The sequence below is a fragment of the Zalophus californianus genome, chromosome 4 (assembly GCF_009762305.2).
Source record: "Zalophus californianus isolate mZalCal1 chromosome 4, mZalCal1.pri.v2, whole genome shotgun sequence".
Taxonomy (NCBI): Eukaryota; Metazoa; Chordata; class Mammalia; order Carnivora; family Otariidae; genus Zalophus; species Zalophus californianus.
Window position 1 is genome coordinate 47,552,134 of NC_045598.1, and position 18,668 is coordinate 47,570,801.

The window sequence follows — 18,668 nt, forward strand, 5'->3', positions numbered from 1 at the left end:
TGCTGGTGGGTAAACTAGGTGCCAGCCTCCAAAGGCTGTGGGGGAGGAGGCCCATGCCCATTTTATAAATCGGGAGATGGACACCCACATGCCCTCACTCCCCATGCCCCTCCCCCAGCCTTTCCTCCCCACGTGGCAATACCTCCAGAAACACAATGAACTCTACAGAACATTCTGATGCGAGTCCTAGGGAATGAGTATATCCTGGTGAGAGCAGAACAGAGAACTCAGGATTCCTTGCTTCCACTTAGGAGACTTGTCTAGTTCCAAGCATCTGAAATTCGGTTAGTCACGCTTTCCTTTATTCAACAAATATTTGCCATGCTCCTGCACTGATCCTAGACACTAGAAGATATAAAAAGTGAACTAAATAGAGTCTTAGAGTCTCATTGGAAGGTGGCGTGGAAGTAGGGAGGACATTAGTTTCCCATGGATACCATAACAAAATGCCAGAAACTGAGTGTCTTAAAATAATAGAAATTTGTCCTTTCATAGATCTGGCAGCAGAAGCCTGAAATGAAGGTGTTGAGGGAGTTGGTTCCTTCTGGAGGCTCTGAGGGAAAATCTGTCCCAAGCCTCTCTCTCCCAGCTTCTGTGGCTCCTGCAATCCTTAGTGTTCCTTGGCTTACAGATGCATCATTCCAGTCTCTACCTCTGTCTTCATATCATCTCCTCTGTGTGTCTTCTCTCGCCTTATTAGGGCACTTGCCACTGGATTGAAGGCCCACTCTGGTCCAGGATGGCCTCATTTCAAGATCCGTATCTCTATCTACAAAGATCTTTTTCCAAATAAGCTCACATTTATCAGGTGCCAGGGGGGATATCTTTTGGGGTTCCCCCTTCTCCATTTCAGGAGGCAAGAATAAACTTAAATAAACAAACAATGACCTAATTGCACATTGTGATAAGTGGTGAGACAGGAAGAGAAAGTTGTGGAATGGAGATAGTGTGCCTGTTGAATGCTTAACTGCTCTGAACCTCACCTTCTTTACCTGGAAAAAGGGGAATTATAATGGCTAACTCACAAAGCTGATGTAAGGATTCAATAACTTGAGAGTTAAATATGTAATTTTTGATTGAAAAAATGATGGAAATGTACCTGGCAAATTGTTCTGTATAGGATGTCTTCTCCCATTGGCCTCAAATTTTCTTCCTTCTCCTCACTCATTCATTCATTCATTCATTCAATATGTTGTGAGCCTTTATTCTGGGCTAGGTTTTTTCCTAGGCTCTCTCTGCAGGGACTGCAGAGACCAAAATCAACAAAGATTTGGTTTCCTCATTGAGCTTACATTTTCATCATCGTGATGGTTAATTTTGTCAACTTGACGGGGTCACAGGATGCCCAGATATTCAGTCAGACATTATTTGGGGTTTGTCTATGAGGGTGTTTTTGGATGAGATTAACATTTAAATCAGTAGGCTGGTAAAGCAGATTGTCCTCCCTAACGTGGGTGGGCCGCATTTAATCAGGTGAAGGCTGATAGATAGAGACACAAAGACTGCCTGTCCCCTGAGTAAGAGAAAATTCTACTTGGTGGACTTTGAACTGAGACATGGACAGTTTTCTTGCCTTATGACTCAGACTGAAACAGCTCTTCCTGAGTCTCCAGCCTGCTAGCTTCCAGACTTGAAATCTCACCATTGGCTCTCCCGGGTCTCCAGCCTGCCGGCTGTAGATCTTGGGACTTGTAAAGGCTTTATAGTCACATGAACCAATTCCTTGTCATCTCTTTCTCTCTCTCCCTCTCTCTGATTCTGTTTTTCTAGAGAACCCTGACAAATACAGTCCTAATCATCACAATCTCCTTTGTATTTGTCTGGCACCCACTTCATCTGTAATCTCTTTATATCCACCAAGCAACACTGTGACGTAGGCAGAGCAAGCATCCTGAAAAATCTCCATTTTACGTGGGAGGAAACTGAGCCCTGGGGAGGATTCCCTTTAACAGCTGGACCACAGAGCTGATTCCCCACCCACCCCCCAAAAGAGAAACGACCTGGTGTCCCTGATGCCAGAGGACATGTAGGAAGCTGGATGGAAAGGTTGGAATCAAGTCAGGTTTTCTAAACCTCCTTCACAAGGGAGCAGTATTTTAATTATTATCATTTTTCTTCTTGCAACCAGGGTGGAAAAACAATTACTCTCCTCTTTGATTTTCAATATAGCATAAGGTCATCAATGAGAAGCCTCTTAAGATTCCCTCAGGGAGAAATATGAGACTGCTAAAATGTGGGCTAGGCAGGTCTGATGAAATAATATATATGCAAGATCTTTCAGAAAAGCTCCAATTGGACTTTAAAAAGAAGTCTGGATGAGTCATGGGAACTCAGGTTTAAAATGAGTTCAGAATTTATCAATTTCAGTCCCTTCCTTACACAGCAAGAACCCTGAAGCCTGGAAAGGTCAGCTGGCTTCCCAAGGTCCACAGATTGAAAGAAACATTGACCTTATTGCTTGGATCCTTCGACTTCCGGTCCAGGGTGCTGTTTATTACCCAATGCTTATGTAGTGAATGCAAAGACTGTCCTCCTGTCCATCCAGCTCTTGGGGTCATCTCATGCCCAACCTTGTAGCATGAGAATGGAAAGGTGGTGGAAGGGGTGTTCACATTCACTTTCTCCATATTCTATGCCTACATGCTGTCCTTTGATACACAGGTTACCGCTTGTGGGCAGCCCCCCCCCCCCCCCAATTTGTAGGCAAACTATTTTGGAGTCAGACAGACCTGGGTTTCAATCCCAGCTCTGTTGCTTACCAGCGGTGAAAAACTTATCAAATTATGTAGCATCCTAGACCTCAGTTTTTTTGTCCGCTAAATAGACCTAGTAACAGTATTTGCCAGTCTAATTTTTGTGTAAAGACTCGGTGAATTCATGCATGCAAAGCACTCGGCACCCTGCCTGGCATAGTAAGTGCTCACTCAGTAAATGTTACCAATTGCTGTTAAGGTGAAATCTAGTGTCAAGGGAGTCTGGGAGAATGCACTAGGTCTTCAAGGCTCGGTTCAAGGTTGCCTCCCCTGGCCACCCCAGCTAGCAGTGAGGGCATTCTCTGAAAACTAAAATCATCTTGTCGTGCCTTTCCTGGCACGTGCCACCTGTGTTGTCTTGCATTGTCCCTGTATCATCATGGGAAGTCTTTTTCTTCTCAAGCTCAGGGTTTTTTTTTTTTTTTTTTTTTTTTTGGTTTTGTTTTTTCCTATCTGTAAAACAGGAGGTGGGGGCGAGGGGTATACCTACCTCACAGGAGTTTTAAGAGATTTAAATATGAACGTGTTTGACAAACTGAGGAAAATGAGAAAAACTCTCATTCATGCATTCACTCGCATGTTTATCAAGAAAAAGCTCTTTGTGGCTGGCACTGTGCTTGGTGCTGGGAAAGCACTGGCAAGCAGGACCCTATCTCTGTCTTTTGGGACTTCACAGTTAAGTAAAGAGGAAATTTCCATGTATGAGATAATGATTATTATTATTTTAATAATTCTTGTCATCAAAATTTCCTGGGATGGATGAAAGCTTTTGCATGGCAGGGACCTTCAGGAATATTGCTGACAAAACATATTGGGGGGTCAGGTCAGAAATGGCTCACCTGAAGCTGCAGAAAATCATCGTGCCATTCCTCTGTTCAAGGTTCTTTGGTGGCTCCTCGGATAAAATCCTAGCTTCTGAGCATGGCATTTTTCCAAGGCCTTCTTCAGGTCACTAATGCCTCATTGTTTAGCACTCTGTAAATCTCACTTCCTACTCCAGCCACACAAAACTCCGCTCAGATCTGTCGTCCCATCGTTCCTTTCCTCATGCTGTTCCCTCTGCTGAGGACGCAACTCCTCTTTCCTTTTCTACTTCACAAACCCTTGCCTGTCGTGTAAGACACCACCTCCTCTCAGAAGCTCCTTGGAGAGGGTCAGGCACCTGAGTGCTTAGTGGCCCTACTGCCACTAAAATGGTAAGTGTTACCATCTGTATTTTCATCTGTGCCCCAATAGACGGAGCCCTCATTATGCCAGCAAACTTGTGTTCCCGACACGCAGCTGAGAACCTGGGGCAGAGACAGAGCATGTTGGTGAAGGGAACGAATGTGTCAGTCATTCTGAGCCACTTCTCAAGACCTGGGTTCAATATATTAGTCAAGGAGCCAAAGTGGTTGGGCAACAAAAATTGTTTTTCTTCTGCACTTCCAAGATGGAGAGTTTGGTTTTCACCCAGGGTCTCTCAGGGCTATCTGAAGCTGTTGCCACCATAAATATAGGTTCAGATTCTCAGGATGCCCAGGAAAGCGGGAGCCTGACAGCAGGGGGAGATTTGGAGGCTCCTTTTGTCCCAAAAGGGCTCAGAAGTTATTCTTGCTGTTGCTAAAATAGGGAGAGGAGAGGAATGCCCCATCTCACCAAACGTTTGTGACCCTGAACGAAGGGCTTTCACCTGGTGGTCTGAGAAGTGCCTCCTTTCAGTTCATTTTCTCCAAGGACCCCCATGGTATAATCCAAAGGATTCATGCTGTGGGGGTCAGAAGGAAGGACAGGACCGGAATGCTGGTTCTACTTGCTAGTTGTATGACTCGGGGATCCCTCCTAGCCTTGGTCCTCCTTGGTAGGGTACCCACCTCACACTATGGTGGACCAGACCCAAAAGGATGACATCCGTATCATGTAGCTCACCTTCCAGTGCCTCATACACATCCAAGAAGTGTGAGTTCTCTTCCTTCCCTATCACAGAAACTCACGCTGAACACGCTCCCAACCGTCAACATCGATGAGCCATGCTCGAGCTTGGGAAGATGTTCCCTGAAGTCTGGTAGCAAGAACAGGGACACTAGAGCTCACAGCATGGGGTCATTATTGTGGACCAGGCTGTCCCTACATGTTTGCATTCTTTTCAGTAGCCCTGTGGGGAGATACTATCATCATCCAGTATTGTCATTCTCAATTCTCAGATGAAGAGACTGAGGGCCAGACAGAAGCCACACAACTGAAAAGCAGGGAGCTGGGATTCTGGCTCCAGAGCCCCATGGTACTGACGGAGCTAGTCTGCCACTCATACCTCGGCCGATTGGAGATCTTGGTGAACAGCAGTTAACTAGTGGTGCCAACCAAGCCTAGTTAAGGTTTCAGCCTACAGCAAAGGAACTTGGTCTTCTAGGAAGTTGTGGAGGTCGCATCACCGACAAGTGTATTTTGGAATATTGAAAACACTTCTAGATACCCCTCTCTCATTGCCTTTACCACCTTCCTGGACCCGTTGAGGCCAGGGATCTGAGGTCAGAAACCCCAATATAACCTAAACTTATGAAAAAGAACACAGAGAGATTCTTAAGAAGTACCAGTTATAATCAAAATATAATTACTACATTTAACACCTTGCTTGAGTTTAATAAGTAATACATTTTATCAAAAACAACATCTTAAAATTTACGAATAACTTTCCAGGTAATGAATCATTTGATGCTAATAATAGTAATAATAGTAGTAGTCGTAACCATGACTCATCAAGAGGTACTTTACTAGTCCATTTAAAAATATTATTTACTCTTCACAACAATGAAAGATACATAGTGTTTTCTCTGGCTTACAGATGAGGAAGCAAGTTCATGCATTACCTCATTTGATCTTTGTCTTAATCCTTCGAGATTGGTTCTTTTATGATCACAGATGAAAAGACTGAAGCTCAGGGGGCTAAGTAACTTGCCCAAGGTCACAGAGCAAATTAGAAGCAGAGGTGGGTCTCCAGCCCAAATTTTTCTGACTCAGAAGTCTGGGTTTTGAATCCTTGTGCTGCAGTTCTCAAAATAACCCCTAATGGAGGCAGAGATCATCCTCATTTTGCAGTGGGGAAATAAGTAATGGGACAGGAAATGGTTTACCTAATATTCTCCCAGCATCACTGTGCTCTCTGGAGATCCTAATGCTTCGTAGTTGTCCATAAGAGCTATGGAGAGGCTCACAATCAGCACAGTGCCAGAACCTGGTGAGCCATCAGTAAATGAGAGCTGTTGTCATTTCTAGTGTGGAAGCTGGGCAGCCCTCAGACTTGGCCACCAACCTGCTACCTGTGTCCTGGACTGTCTGCATTCTATTTTGTGCTGGCTTGTGCTTAGATCACAGGACTTTTCTATCATTTCCATTCAATGCCCACTGATGACACACCACCCCGATAAAGGCCATCTGAATCTCTGCAAGGAAAAGCTCCCTTTGTGGGAGGTCCTTCTGAATGGATGTGGCCTGCAGGAGACCCGTGGAGCACAGACCGGGTCCATGACTCACAGTGAGCTGTCCCTCATCCGGCTGAGGCTGGCGCAGGAGCCGCCCACCTCTCTCGAACCCAGCGTTGTCTTCTTGTCACAGACCACCCCCCCGGCTGCAGGCTTTGGACTCCAGGCTACAGAATTACTCACTCACTGATTCCTCCTTTGGCATCTGCCAGAATCCAGGAAGAGGCTTTGTAGGCTCTCTTTTCTTCCTCACTCAGCTTTTTCCCTGCCTCCTTTATTGGTGGAATTGCTGAAGCCAAGGCTGAATTTCTCTCCCATTTCCTCCAAGGACCAGTATCTGGCAAGAATTATCTCTGTACTTGAGAGGCTGGGGAGAAGTCAAACACCAGTTCTGGCTCTTTGCCTTTGGAGGAAGAGTTAGTCACTTGGTTACTGCTGGCTGAAATTGATCGGAGATGTCACGGGGGAGGAAATGCGCTTCTTATGAGTTAGCAGAACACGGTCTTCAAAAAAGTGTGTGTGGGGGCTTCTTACTGTACAGAGAAAGTGGAAACTGATTTCCTCTTCTGAGAGGTCTGACTCCCATCCCCTAGATGCTGCCATTAGCGCTTCCATTCTCCTCATGCACGGAAGCCACGGGGGGCCTGGCACAAAGATGTGGCATTGGGGAGAAGGAAAAGGAGATGTTCTACACAAAATGCTTCATTTTATCTCCACTACAACCTATTGTCACTATCCACAATTTCAAGGGTAAAAATGTCAAATTTGGAGTGGTGTTACAATTTGCCCTTGCCTGTCCAAGTTCACAGTTAGTATCTGGTGGAGCAGACCCATGGACATAAGTCTGTCCAATGCCAAAGCCATAGTAGGGAAGTGGCTCTTCTCTCTCTCTCTCTCTCTCTCTCTCTCTCTCTCCCTTTTTCCTCTTTCTCCCACTTGTCACCTCCCCCCACCCTCACCTTCAACGAGTCAGAAATTTTCCAAAGGATTAAAGAATACAATACACTACCTTGAGTAAAGTAGGTGCTCAATAAATACACATTAAATCTCAATTGTGATGCCATGTTTTTTAAGAACGTTTGCATTGTCAAAAAGGACTCCTGGAAAAGATAATACCTAACATCAACAACTAAATGGTGAATTTCTGGCACAGGGGATCTTCAGTGGGACATTTCTTTCCTTTTTCCCTCCCTCCCCTTGTTCCTCCCTCCTCTCTCTCTCCTTTCCTTCCTCTCATGTCCTCTCTGTCTTTCAAAACAAACCCTGGCACTAACTTAAGTGTCTTATAGATATTTAGTGATTTAATCCTTATTACCACTGTATGTACATAAGTGCTACTATTACCAGAAGCATCCCATTTTGCGAAAAAGTAAATGGGGCACCAAGAGAGTGATTCACTTAGTTGTCTGCCTAGAAACCCACAGTTTCTGATCAGAAGAGTAGGAGCTTGAAGGCAGGCGGTCAGGTTGTCTAACCACCCCTGGTGCTATAGTCTGCCTGTTGAGGCAGGACTAGCTTCCTGGAGGCACTTCTATCTCTTACACCCACTTGACATTGTACAGTTTCCAAGTTATGTTCATATATCTCATACCATTTATCCTCACCACCGTCTGTGAAGTATGGACCATCATTCCTATTTACAACTCAAGCTCTGAGAATGGAAGTGACTTGCTCAGGGTCACACAACTGGTAAAGGTGGAAGAGCTTGAAAGCCAGATTGACTTGTGGTCCATTTTTTTCTATGAATGAGGCTGGTGCTGAGAAATTAGAGCTGAGTAGAGCAAAGACAAAGCTTTGAGCAGGAAAAAAAGATGCTCAGTGTGTTCATTTTTTCTTGAGAGGGGAAATGTGTGTGTGTGTGTGTGTGTGTGTGTGTGTGTGTGTGTGTGTGTAATAGTCCTAAAGTATTCCTCAGACCTTGAGGTTTTAATAAAATGTGAAAAACATTTTACGAGCACCCTCCCTTTCCTCCTGGATTTTAGGCTCTGCATAATTTAAGGAAATGTAATCCATATGTTTGATTATTCATACTTCCATCATCAAAAAATATTGTTAATTCTTTGAGGAGCTTTTGATGTTCTAGAAGTCAATTTTTTTTTGAGGACAGTGGAGAAGACAGATTTTTTTTTTAAAAAACATTCTTCCTTTTCCTACTATTTTATTTCCCTTGAAAAAACATTTGATGGCATTTGACTGGGAGATGAACAAGTGGTCACTAGAATATTCCACTTTTTCCTACAGATTTTTAATATAGTGATGAGTCCAGGAGTGCAGTTCTTGGTCTCAGGGCTCTGATGTGTGGGGAGGGGAGTTGATATTTATGGGATTCCTACCAGTGAAGCCACTTTACCTACAAGGTCTTAGGTGGTGTTCACAACCCCCTGAAAGGAGGCCCATCTGGCGCTATTTCCTAGAAGAGGGGAGTGAGGCTCTAAGGCCTGAGTGGTCCAGCTGGGATGCAAATCCAGCTTTGCCTGACCCTAAAGCTGTGGTGCTCCCACTTTTCAGCTCCTTCAAGAGAATACAAGGCTGTTTGCCTTCCAATCAACACATTATCCAGTTTCATTCATGTCATTGTCTTCATATCCCTCTACACTCAAACCACTCCTTCCCAGGAATCTGGGAGTGAGAGTTAAAGTTTGAATTCAGGGTCTGCATTCACCATCTACTGTGTGCTGACTGCAGAACCAGGTTCAGGGAGCAACAGAGATGAACCAGACCGTCCCCTCTCCTCTGGAGCACTAAATCAACATGTGATCTGTCATGGACAACCCCTCCAGGGCATGATACCACTAGAGCCTAAATGTCACCTCAAAGAGGCCTTCCCTGGCTTCTCCTCTAAAGAAACCCTCAGTGACATTCTGTCACTTCGATCTACTGTAATTTGCAATGTGATGTTTTTTTACAGGATGATATTTGTCTTGTTTCTCTATTTTTTTTCTAGTTTATTATGTATCTCCGCTCCTCTCCCCTTCCCACCAGGAATAAAGCAATCCCTGGCATATAGAAAGCATGTAAGAAATATTTGTTGAAGGAAAGCAGGTCTTATTCATCACTGTATCCCTAGGCCCTGAAAAAGACTAGGTATTTAATAATAATACTATCTAATATTTATTGAGCACTTATGTTCCAAATGTTCTTTGAAGGATTTTACATGCATTACCTCCCTTTGCCTTAAAAGGAACCTCTGAGGTAGTTCCAGTTATTATTCCCATTTTACAGGTGAGGAAATCAAGGCACAGAAAGGTCAAGAGGCCACAGCTAGCAAGAAGTGAGGCTGACTTCCAAACCCAGACAGTTTTGGCCCCGGAGCTGGAGCGCTTAACCCCGATTCTAATGGTTTGATGGATACATGAATGTTTGGATGAGAATGTGGCATTCTGAAGGCATGGGGATAATCAATGAGCTAAATGTAGGGAGAAGAATCAATGCCTTGTAGCTGACCCAATCAAACTTTTTGGAGAAGTTGACAATTGAGCTTAGTCTTCAAATGGGGAAGGTGTGAACAGGTGCATTTCAGAGTTGAGAGTCCGGAGTTGGAACCATGACTAGCATAAAGGAAAGGACGGATGATGCGGGGGCAGGGGGGAGTGGTGGGGGTGCTGAGGAGGAGAGGGAAATAGGGCTGGAAAGGGAGGGGGTGGGGTGGGAAGTGGAGGGCTTGAAATGTGGGGCCAGGAGATGTGGTCTTGATGGCGCAGGAATGGTTTCCCCTGGAAGATTGCCACACAGGGCCATGCCATCATCAGAGCCTTGTTTTAGGCTGCATTTAGCCTTGTGTTTGAGCTGCACCGACTTCAATGCAGATTTCCCATCACATTGCATTCATCCTTCTGGTAATCCTGGGAGGTCCATATCACTATTCCCATTTTACAGATGGCACTGTGGTTGCTCAGAGAGTTGAATTTTGCCAAGTTTATCAGCTATGAAATGGCAGGGCGAGGGCTCCAATTCCTTGTCTGCCCAAGAGGTATCCAATGCCAGGAAAATATTCCCGTAACTCCATGGAGAAAGGAATGGTGCCAACATACCCACCTCAACTTCCCAAGGGTAGGGAAGAGAACTCCCCGGTTCCTTCCCCCTTCTCAACATTTGCAGCATTAGTGAGCGAGAGCCTTGCGGGGGGAGGGGAGGATGGCAAGGGACAGCAAATTGTTTCTGGTTGGAATTTTCCAGACAGGGCCTCCATCAGAGAACAAATGTGCCTTCTGAATTTTCACTGTAATTGTTACTGACCTTTAGTGAGATGAGCAAAATTACTCTCCTGCACCCCTCCACCCCCGCCCCTTTTTACAAAATTGTTTTCCCCGACTTTTCAAAAATGAAGTTGGGCCAGCCCGGGCCCTGACTGCCGACTGTGGGAAAACAATACATCTTCTTATGGCCCCAAATGGAGCGTCCGCAATTAATCCATTGATCTCAGTAGAAAACCCTATTGTATCAGGGCCCGCCAGGAGAAAGCTGCATCCTGCCCCTCTCCCGCCCCACACAGAATGTTCATTGAAGTCAGCCCCCAAATTGATGGCAGGATGTGGCCCTAAAAGCCTCCAAATTAAAGGGGTCCAGAAAATAATGTTGACTGGGCAGCGGAAGCTGGGGTGGAGGAGGTGGGGAGAAGGGGGGAAGGGGATGGGTTTCCTCTGGAATCTGCGTGTCCAGGGATTTGCAAGCTGCAAAGCGTTTCTAGTTGTCCTTGACGCTCAGGTCTCCATCTGTTCTGCAGATTAGGACCCTTAGCTCTCTAGTTTGCTCAGGTTTGGTTCTTTGTCTGGGCTGCTGCTGCCTCTGATGAATTGACAATAATGATCCTCACTAGGACCTATTGGGCATTGGACAATAGGTGTCCCTACCCCCTCCATTTCACCTCATTCACTTCTCAGACGGTCCTGGGGGAGGCTGATGGAGATTATGAGGACTATCTCTTGTTGAGTGGGTCCCACCTGCCAGGTGGTTCCTGCATTCTTCCTCATTTAACCCTCCAGGCCCTGGAGGTAAGCAGAGCGAGCCAGTTGACCAATAACCTGGGATACGGTAAGCCAGTCCATCAATCTTCAAGAGGCATTGAGCATTAAGCATCATTGGAAATGCAAGATGTATGTTTTCCAGAGCTTATCTGAGGCAGAATATTTGGATGGAAGAGTTAGATAAGCTGCCTGGGCTGAGGAGTGAGCCTGAAAGCACCTAGACTGTCTTCCATGGAGCGGGGGGTGACATGACGGCAGAGCCTTGTTTTGCTCAACGGAGTATGGGGGGAGATGTTGCCATTCTGGGACATGACATCACACACGCGCGTGAGGTTGTGCTCTGCTTACATACACGGTGTGCGTAGGCACATGGAGGAGCCCTGTTACGTACACCGCAGTGTAGCCAACCCTCCATGGTAGAACTGCCATAGTCTTCCTGTTCAGCTCTTCCCTCATCCAATATATTTTCTCTCTTCTGTAAATGTTAAACAAATATTCAAACAATGTAAGCCTTCAAAGTGTCAGTCTGGTCCTGTTGGTGGGTGTTACTCTCACTTTACAGATGAAATGGAGACACCACAAAGTGGAATGACATGTTTGAGGGCGCATAACTATTAAGGAGTTGATTCTGCACTAACAAGAATGTAAGCTCTAGGAAACTGGAATTTTTTTTTTTTTTTGGTCTTATTCAGAGATATACCTCCAACATCTATAGATCTATATACTACCTGTATCTAGTATGGTGCCTGGCATGCAGATGGTGCTCAATAAATTTTGCTGCATAAAAGAGTAAGCTGCTTTTTGTTCTTTTGTAGGCTACGTGGGGGCCCTGATTCTTTTCTGTCAGCCTGGTTGCCATAGTGCATTTGTCTGGTCCTTCTGTTTTTTAATAATCCTTCTACAAGGATCTTCTGATAAATCCCCCATAAAGTCCAGTTATAGGAGGAAAGTGGGTTTCTTCCAACAAATAGAAAATGTATGCTTCCTTTCATCAGAAAACAAGAGCTATAAAATTCCTCCAGTTTTCCATTGGCTTCCAAGGCTTTGAATTAAATTTGGTGCTCAATTTCATATTATTCTTGGGTTAGATTCAGAATACCGTGTTGTTGTTGTTTTTTTTTTTTATGCACTCTGTAATTTCAGTTCTTTTCTCTCTCTATGTGGTTCAATTTTACAGGTGTCTTTTTGGATGTAGAGGAAACATAGTCTAATAATAATAGTGCTCATGATGTTACCAGGGCCTTATGTCATCCAGAGTCTCCTATATGTCCAAGACCGAGACAGTGAAGCCACACCCAAGCCCAGACTTTTGCTGTAAGCGTTATAGTCTATGTGCACCAGTAGTTCTTCATTGCGGTGGAAGTGAGGGGCAGTGATTCTGCTCCTCAAGGAATATTTGACAATGTCTGGAGGCATTTTTGGTAGTCACTGGCATTTAGCAGGTAGAGGCTAGGGATGCCGCTTCATATCCTACAATGCACAGGACAGTCCCCATAACAAAGAATTATCCAGACCCATATGTCAGTGGGGTCAAGAGTTGAGAAATCTTGATCTTTCCTTGTCAACAGTCATGAAGCATCTCACAGAAAGAACTTGCATTCATACCTTTTTCTCTCCCCTTGGCTGGACGCATTCAAGGAAAGCGTTCAGCCAGACTCCACATATACTCTTTCCTGAGCAGGCTGCTGGGCCCTCTCCACTTAGCATCCATCTTGCTCACATAGGAGAGGAACCAAGACAAATGAGGACCCCATCTTATTCTTCTTTTGATCTTTGATTGTCACACCAGTCTTACCCTGGAGACGTTTCCATTTAAGCCACCAGGTGATTTCACATCTTGGGCATTGGGAGAGAGATAATTTCAGAATGAAGTGATTTTCTTTTTATGGTTGCCTTTAATTACACAATTCCATAGAGGAAGTTAATAAAAACATAGCTCCCCAGAGATCTGTGCTGATAACTTTTGGACAGAGCTGGGGTATTTTTGCTATGTTAGTGTCATTTTGATGAAGGCATTCCCCATGTCTGCTTCTGCTATCCTGTGTTCTTTTAGTTGACTGTTAGTAGTATCAGCTCTTGGGGCCAAGAGACATCTTTATTGCCTACTCTAAGCTTCTGGACATCTCAGTTTCCCTGCTTGACACCTCAGGTTCTTCCTGGGGTAAAGCTCAGACTTGAACTCAAGCCTGATGGGTTGGAACCCTGCTGCTGAATCTCCTTTTCCTTGGCAGGGGCAGGAGAAGGGGAGGGGCCGGGTCGTGCTTTTCCTGCTCATCCTGTACTGGTGGAAGCACACATGTGATGATTTCCATGGCCCCACATAGTCACCACCTACCCAACTTTGAACATTGCCGGTGGCTGTGTCCCAGTGAAGGGTAGGACCCCTTTGGTGGTGTCGTTGGGACAGGTGAGCTCAAGTTCACTCAATCAGTTAGGCATCTATTCTTTCGATAACATGTATCACTTTGGGCAAAATACTGTGTGCCAAGCACTGTGCCAGTTGGGTTCACAAGATTAATGAGATCTCATCACTAGCTCACAGAGAAACCAAATGGAAACTTACAGTGCTCTGTATGCAAATGCGATGTTGGAGGTGAGCATGTGGAACCCCCTGAAGGACACCTTTCTTTTTTTCCCAACCTGAAGGACACCTAACTCAGCCTGAGAGAAGGTGGTCAGGGAAGCCTTCTTGGAGGAGGGGGTGCCTGAGCCAGGGTTTTAAAGGGCTTCTGTTGGTTCAACCAGCTCCTCTAGCCAGTCTGGTCTCCCCAGCAACTGTCTCCCACCGGTTCTCCCCCTCCTCATTCCTCTCAGCTCCCACTCCCTAGAACATCTGTGTTGCTGTACTTGTGCCAATGCTCTTTTCCTAAACCAAAAAATAAATAAAAATGAAAAAGAGAGTGGTGGACCCATTGAATTGGGGGAAATTCTGTAGTCTGAGAAGTTACACCTCAGCCTCTCAGTAACTGAAACTCAAAGTTTCACCGTGGGGTTACTTCTGGTCACCAGCCAACTGTGTCAGGGAGGTCATAGATTCCTGTTAGACGTGGCTGTGGGGGTGTCGGTGGGGTTGCTACCACCTGTCAACCAGCTCCAGCCCCACCCCAAAAGAGACCAGCCTGGAGACTCACCAAAGCACAGGGCAGAGATTTTTCAAATCCTCACAGGGGTTCTGAGTGGTGGATGTCATTGTCCCCATTGCATTGCTAAAGAAACTGAGATTCAGTTGGGTTGAATCACTTGCTAATAAACGCAGCAACCAGGACGCAAAAGCAGGGCTTTTCAGTCCCAATCCACTTTCTTCACAATGCCTCATTTTCTCAGCACAGCTGAGCCTCCTCAGCCAGTGAAGAGCAAATCAGAGCCCCGTCCTATTTTCCCTCAGGCTCGCTCTCATGGAGTTGCTTTGGAGATGAAACAGAACCAGAACAGAGCTTATGTGTTTTGTTATGTCACACCTCTTTTTCCCAAGATTTCAAAGGCTCAGATCCATTTATCTAGATACTCAAATTCTCACCAGGGGCATTAGAGAGGGGCTGGAGAGTGAAATGCTGTTTTGGAAAGGATGAAACAACCCTTGCAGTGTTTATATTCAGTTCCGGAGACCTGGTTAGAAAAATATTTTTAAAAAACGGAAGGAAGAGTAACTGTGCACTCACGAAATGTGGGCTCCTCATCGTGGGGAACATTCGCTCTTGGAGTCTGTTCCCAGGGGTGGATGTATGCAGCCCCAAACTGCCGTTAGGAGATGAAAGGGAATCTTTCAACATTTCCTCCCATTGTCTGAGCTTTCTCCCTGCTTTGTCACCATAACATTCTTTTTTGGAATTCCATTAACATGGAGTTTTCCCCTCCCCCAGAAACAATTAAAAGAGAAGAGTTGGCAGAGCCAGCCAGGAAAGACCTGTGGCTCACTCCTAAGTGAGTAACTGTCACGTGTCTTGGAATGATTTGCTGCTTCCAGCCAAAGAAGTTTGAGTTTAAGGAGAAAAACACATAAACATTCTAGCTGTCTGGCTGCAAGAGGTGGCTTGCTCTCAGCAGTGAGGCACTAGGAAGGCTGAGTGTGGCTTGGGGACCAGAACAGCTGGACTCAAATCCTGATTTCACTCTTGAGTACTTGCATGGCTTTGAGCAAAGTCCCTAACTTCTCTGAACTTCACCACGTTCACCAGTGAAAATAAGAATTCTGCCTACGTTATGTGTGCTCCTGTGAAAATGTAATGGGATAGGAGACATGGAAGTACATAGCACATGACAACTTTCAAATATGTTCTTTTTCTTCTGTCTCCTTCTGGTCACATCCCTTCCACCTGCACAGTCTCCCACATGGAACTTCTGACTTGGCCAAGTAAAAGAAACAGGAAGAGTCTAAACAAGAAGCTTCAAGCGCTGACAACTTCATTTAACTCATGAAGAATTGTATGTACATCTGTCTGTATGTTTGGGGCAGTAATTTGTAACAGAAGAAGAGTACTCAGTTGAGGCTGTCTGTCCATGTGGGTTTTCAACATTGTTCTGAGTACTAATCGCAATATACATATGCATATTTTTTTCTGTGTAAAATAAGCTTATCATTTATAAAGTACCTGTTCTATCCTGAGTACTTTGTGAATATTATCTTCTTTAATCCTTACAATCACATTATGTAGTAGGAATTGTTATCCAAATGTCCACATGAGGAATTAAGGCTCAGAGAGCTAGTCGGTTATGGAACCAGAAGAGAGTAATCATATAGAAAGGGCCACTTTTCAGGATCTGTGGCCTTTGGTAGAGGAATATAGCTAACCCATAGCAACCAGACACAGAGGGAGCCGGGGGAGCCGATATGCCATCCTTACTCTCTTCTTTGTGATTTCCTACTGGTGGCTTCTATTGGCCAGACCCAGCTGAGAGCTAGAGGGCAAGGGAAACTTTATAAGGTCTTTTATAAGGTCAGCATCCTGGGACACAGAGTCAGATGGAGAAGTAGTGAGAGTGGGTCTGTATGGGCAAATGGAGAATATCCAGCTGACTATTCCAACAATATTGAATCCTGATTCCCATTCTGAAATTGCTTGTGGTCAAATAGGGAACATGAAACTTTTACCCAAGATTCACAACACAGGTGAGAGCGGGGTGAGTCTATAACAGGCTTGCCCTGGATGAGATGCCACTTTATATTTGTCACAGTGTGCTGTAGTACCCAGTGTCTAACAAAACCCAGACTCTAAGCAGACATTAAGGATCCTCTGTAATGGGACTCAGATCATGTGGAATCCTCCTCTCACCTGATGTCGTGACCAAACTGGATGGCTCACCATTGATGGTCACTTCAGTCGTAAGCAGCATCATGACTCCATGCTTTGGTTGAAGGGCTTCCCATGGCCCAGCAGGCCCTGCCCTCCTGCTGTTCTCCATCCTTCCCAGCACTCAGTGCACGTCCCACTGCTCCCCGAGTCTTGCCCGGCTCACTCTCACTCAGAATTTTAGCATGGCATCCCCCGCGTTCCTGCACCATGGCACTCTCTTGTCTTGGCAGGGCATGTCTCATTGAACAAACATTTCACTCGACAGACACCGAATGCCTGCTGAGGTCCCAGCACTGTGAAAAAGGGGCTGCACAGGGAATGAGACTGATTCTTGCCTTCAAGGAGCTCACAGTCTCCCTGGGATTGGAGCTCTTTTTTGCATGTGGCCATCTCCTAGATAGTAGGTATCCTGAGGACAGGGAGTCTGATTAATTACCTTTGTACTTTCCGTGCTTAGCAACTGTGCAGCACAGAAGTCTCAGAAAATGTGAAGCTGTAGAAGAAACAAACATGGAGAGAGGGATGAAGGAAGGAAAGGAGGAATGAGTTCATTTATCCCACAGGATTTGCTAAGTGCCTAAAATGTTCCAGGCCCTTATATGCAATGAATAGCACAGGCTATATACATACAGGAGGTGTGTGTGTGTGTGTGTGTGTGTGTGTGTGTGTGTGTGTGTGTGTGTGTGTGTGTGTGTGTGTGGTGTACGTGCTTATATATGCATGAAGACTGAGGAAGTGGTGATGAATGTCGGCAGAGGCCAGAGGACCAATCAGAGGATATCTTCTTGACTTCACCTTTTGGATGGAAGTTTTCAGAATCCAGAGGAGAGATGAAGGGATCTGTTTAGATGCCTACCTTAGCTACTGGGTGGTGGTTTAAGAGGACTCATCAAGTTCTGAAAGCAGGTGATTTTTGCAAATGAGGGCTTGTTGGCATATGGTATTTGGATGATACAACTTCTTTAATTGAAAGTGTTATCTTAACCAGAGAGTTTTGCAAAACTCCAAAACAAAGACATCTGTTGCTGTTTTTGTTCTTTTCCCCAGCAAACAATCTGGTGGTGAAAAATAGGAACGACTAAATGGAATGCCAGGGAAAATTGTGGATTTGAAAAACAAACCCCTACATCTTCAAGAGGAGGGTAATCAATCAAGGTACAAGGCAGGCAGTTTCTGAACAGTCTTCTGTGAGATCTTAGGTCATTATAACTCTACTTCTTTATATATCAATAATTATTAAGACAACTAGTGAGATGAGCCTGTGGCAAATTTAGTGCATTTTCCAGTTGTCCATGGACTTTAACTGTTAGGTCTGTGCTGCTGGTGTCTTGGCTGAATCTCCAGGCCAGATCTTCTAGTCCACCAGTCTCCTGAACATCTCCTGGTGTCCCACAGCCACCTCAGACTCAGCTGATCACAACTGATCTCATCAGCCCACTGGAACCTGCTTCTCCTCCTGAATTCTCCATTTTGGGGAGTGCCCCACCACCCATTCAGTCCTGCAGGAATTCTCCCTCCTGGAGACTCTTCACAAGCTGAAATTAAGACTCATGGCTTCCCCTCTTGGAAAGAATCCCACTCGGCTCCCTTTCTTCACCACTACTACCTCTGCACCCCTCTCTCAGATTACTGCAATGGCTCTGCCTCTCTGCAGATCTCTGTCTAACCTCAATTCCCGGTATCAGTCAGGGTTTTGGCCGGAAGCAGAACTCATCTCACCTGGTTCAAATGAAGGACCATTAATGAAGGACAATCAGGGAGGTGGGGGCTGGGTTAATGGAGGCATCGAGAGACTAGCAACTGCTGGAAGCTGTTACCACCTATGGGACTGAAGACACAGGGGGAAGGAATAAAGATATTGAAGCCCATTGAGAACAAGAACTATGGAGGAAGGGCTGCCCAGTGGGAAATACCAGAGAAGCTATGCAGAGCAGAGAAGAAACAAGGAAGAAATCACACAATGCTCCTTCCACTCATCTCCCTTCTCTTTGCTGGCACTTCCCATTGTTTGAACCCAGCAGTGTGGTTCAAGGGAGCCCAGAAGTTGCAGTCAGCAGGGGTTGGCCTCCTGTCACACAGAGCTGGGCAGACAGGGGTTGAAAATGGATTTGGGAACATGGAAGAGGGGGACAGAGAATGGTCAGCCTCCTCCCCCTTATCCATTCCATATTCTGATACTCAAGTGCAAGTGCTAGTTCTAAA

The 18,668-nt window shown here is 45.4% G+C and overlaps 1 long non-coding RNA gene across 1 annotated transcript; it reads left to right on the plus strand.

Annotated features, from left to right (window-relative positions):
- Positions 1-15,035: 15,035 nt before the first annotated feature.
- On the plus strand, positions 15,036-18,275 carry LOC113908877. Its single transcript, XR_003515627.2, has 3 exons — positions 15,036-15,096; positions 15,497-15,597; positions 17,514-18,275. It is a non-coding gene; the product is annotated as an uncharacterized LOC113908877 (long non-coding RNA).
- Positions 18,276-18,668: the final 393 nt, after the last annotated feature.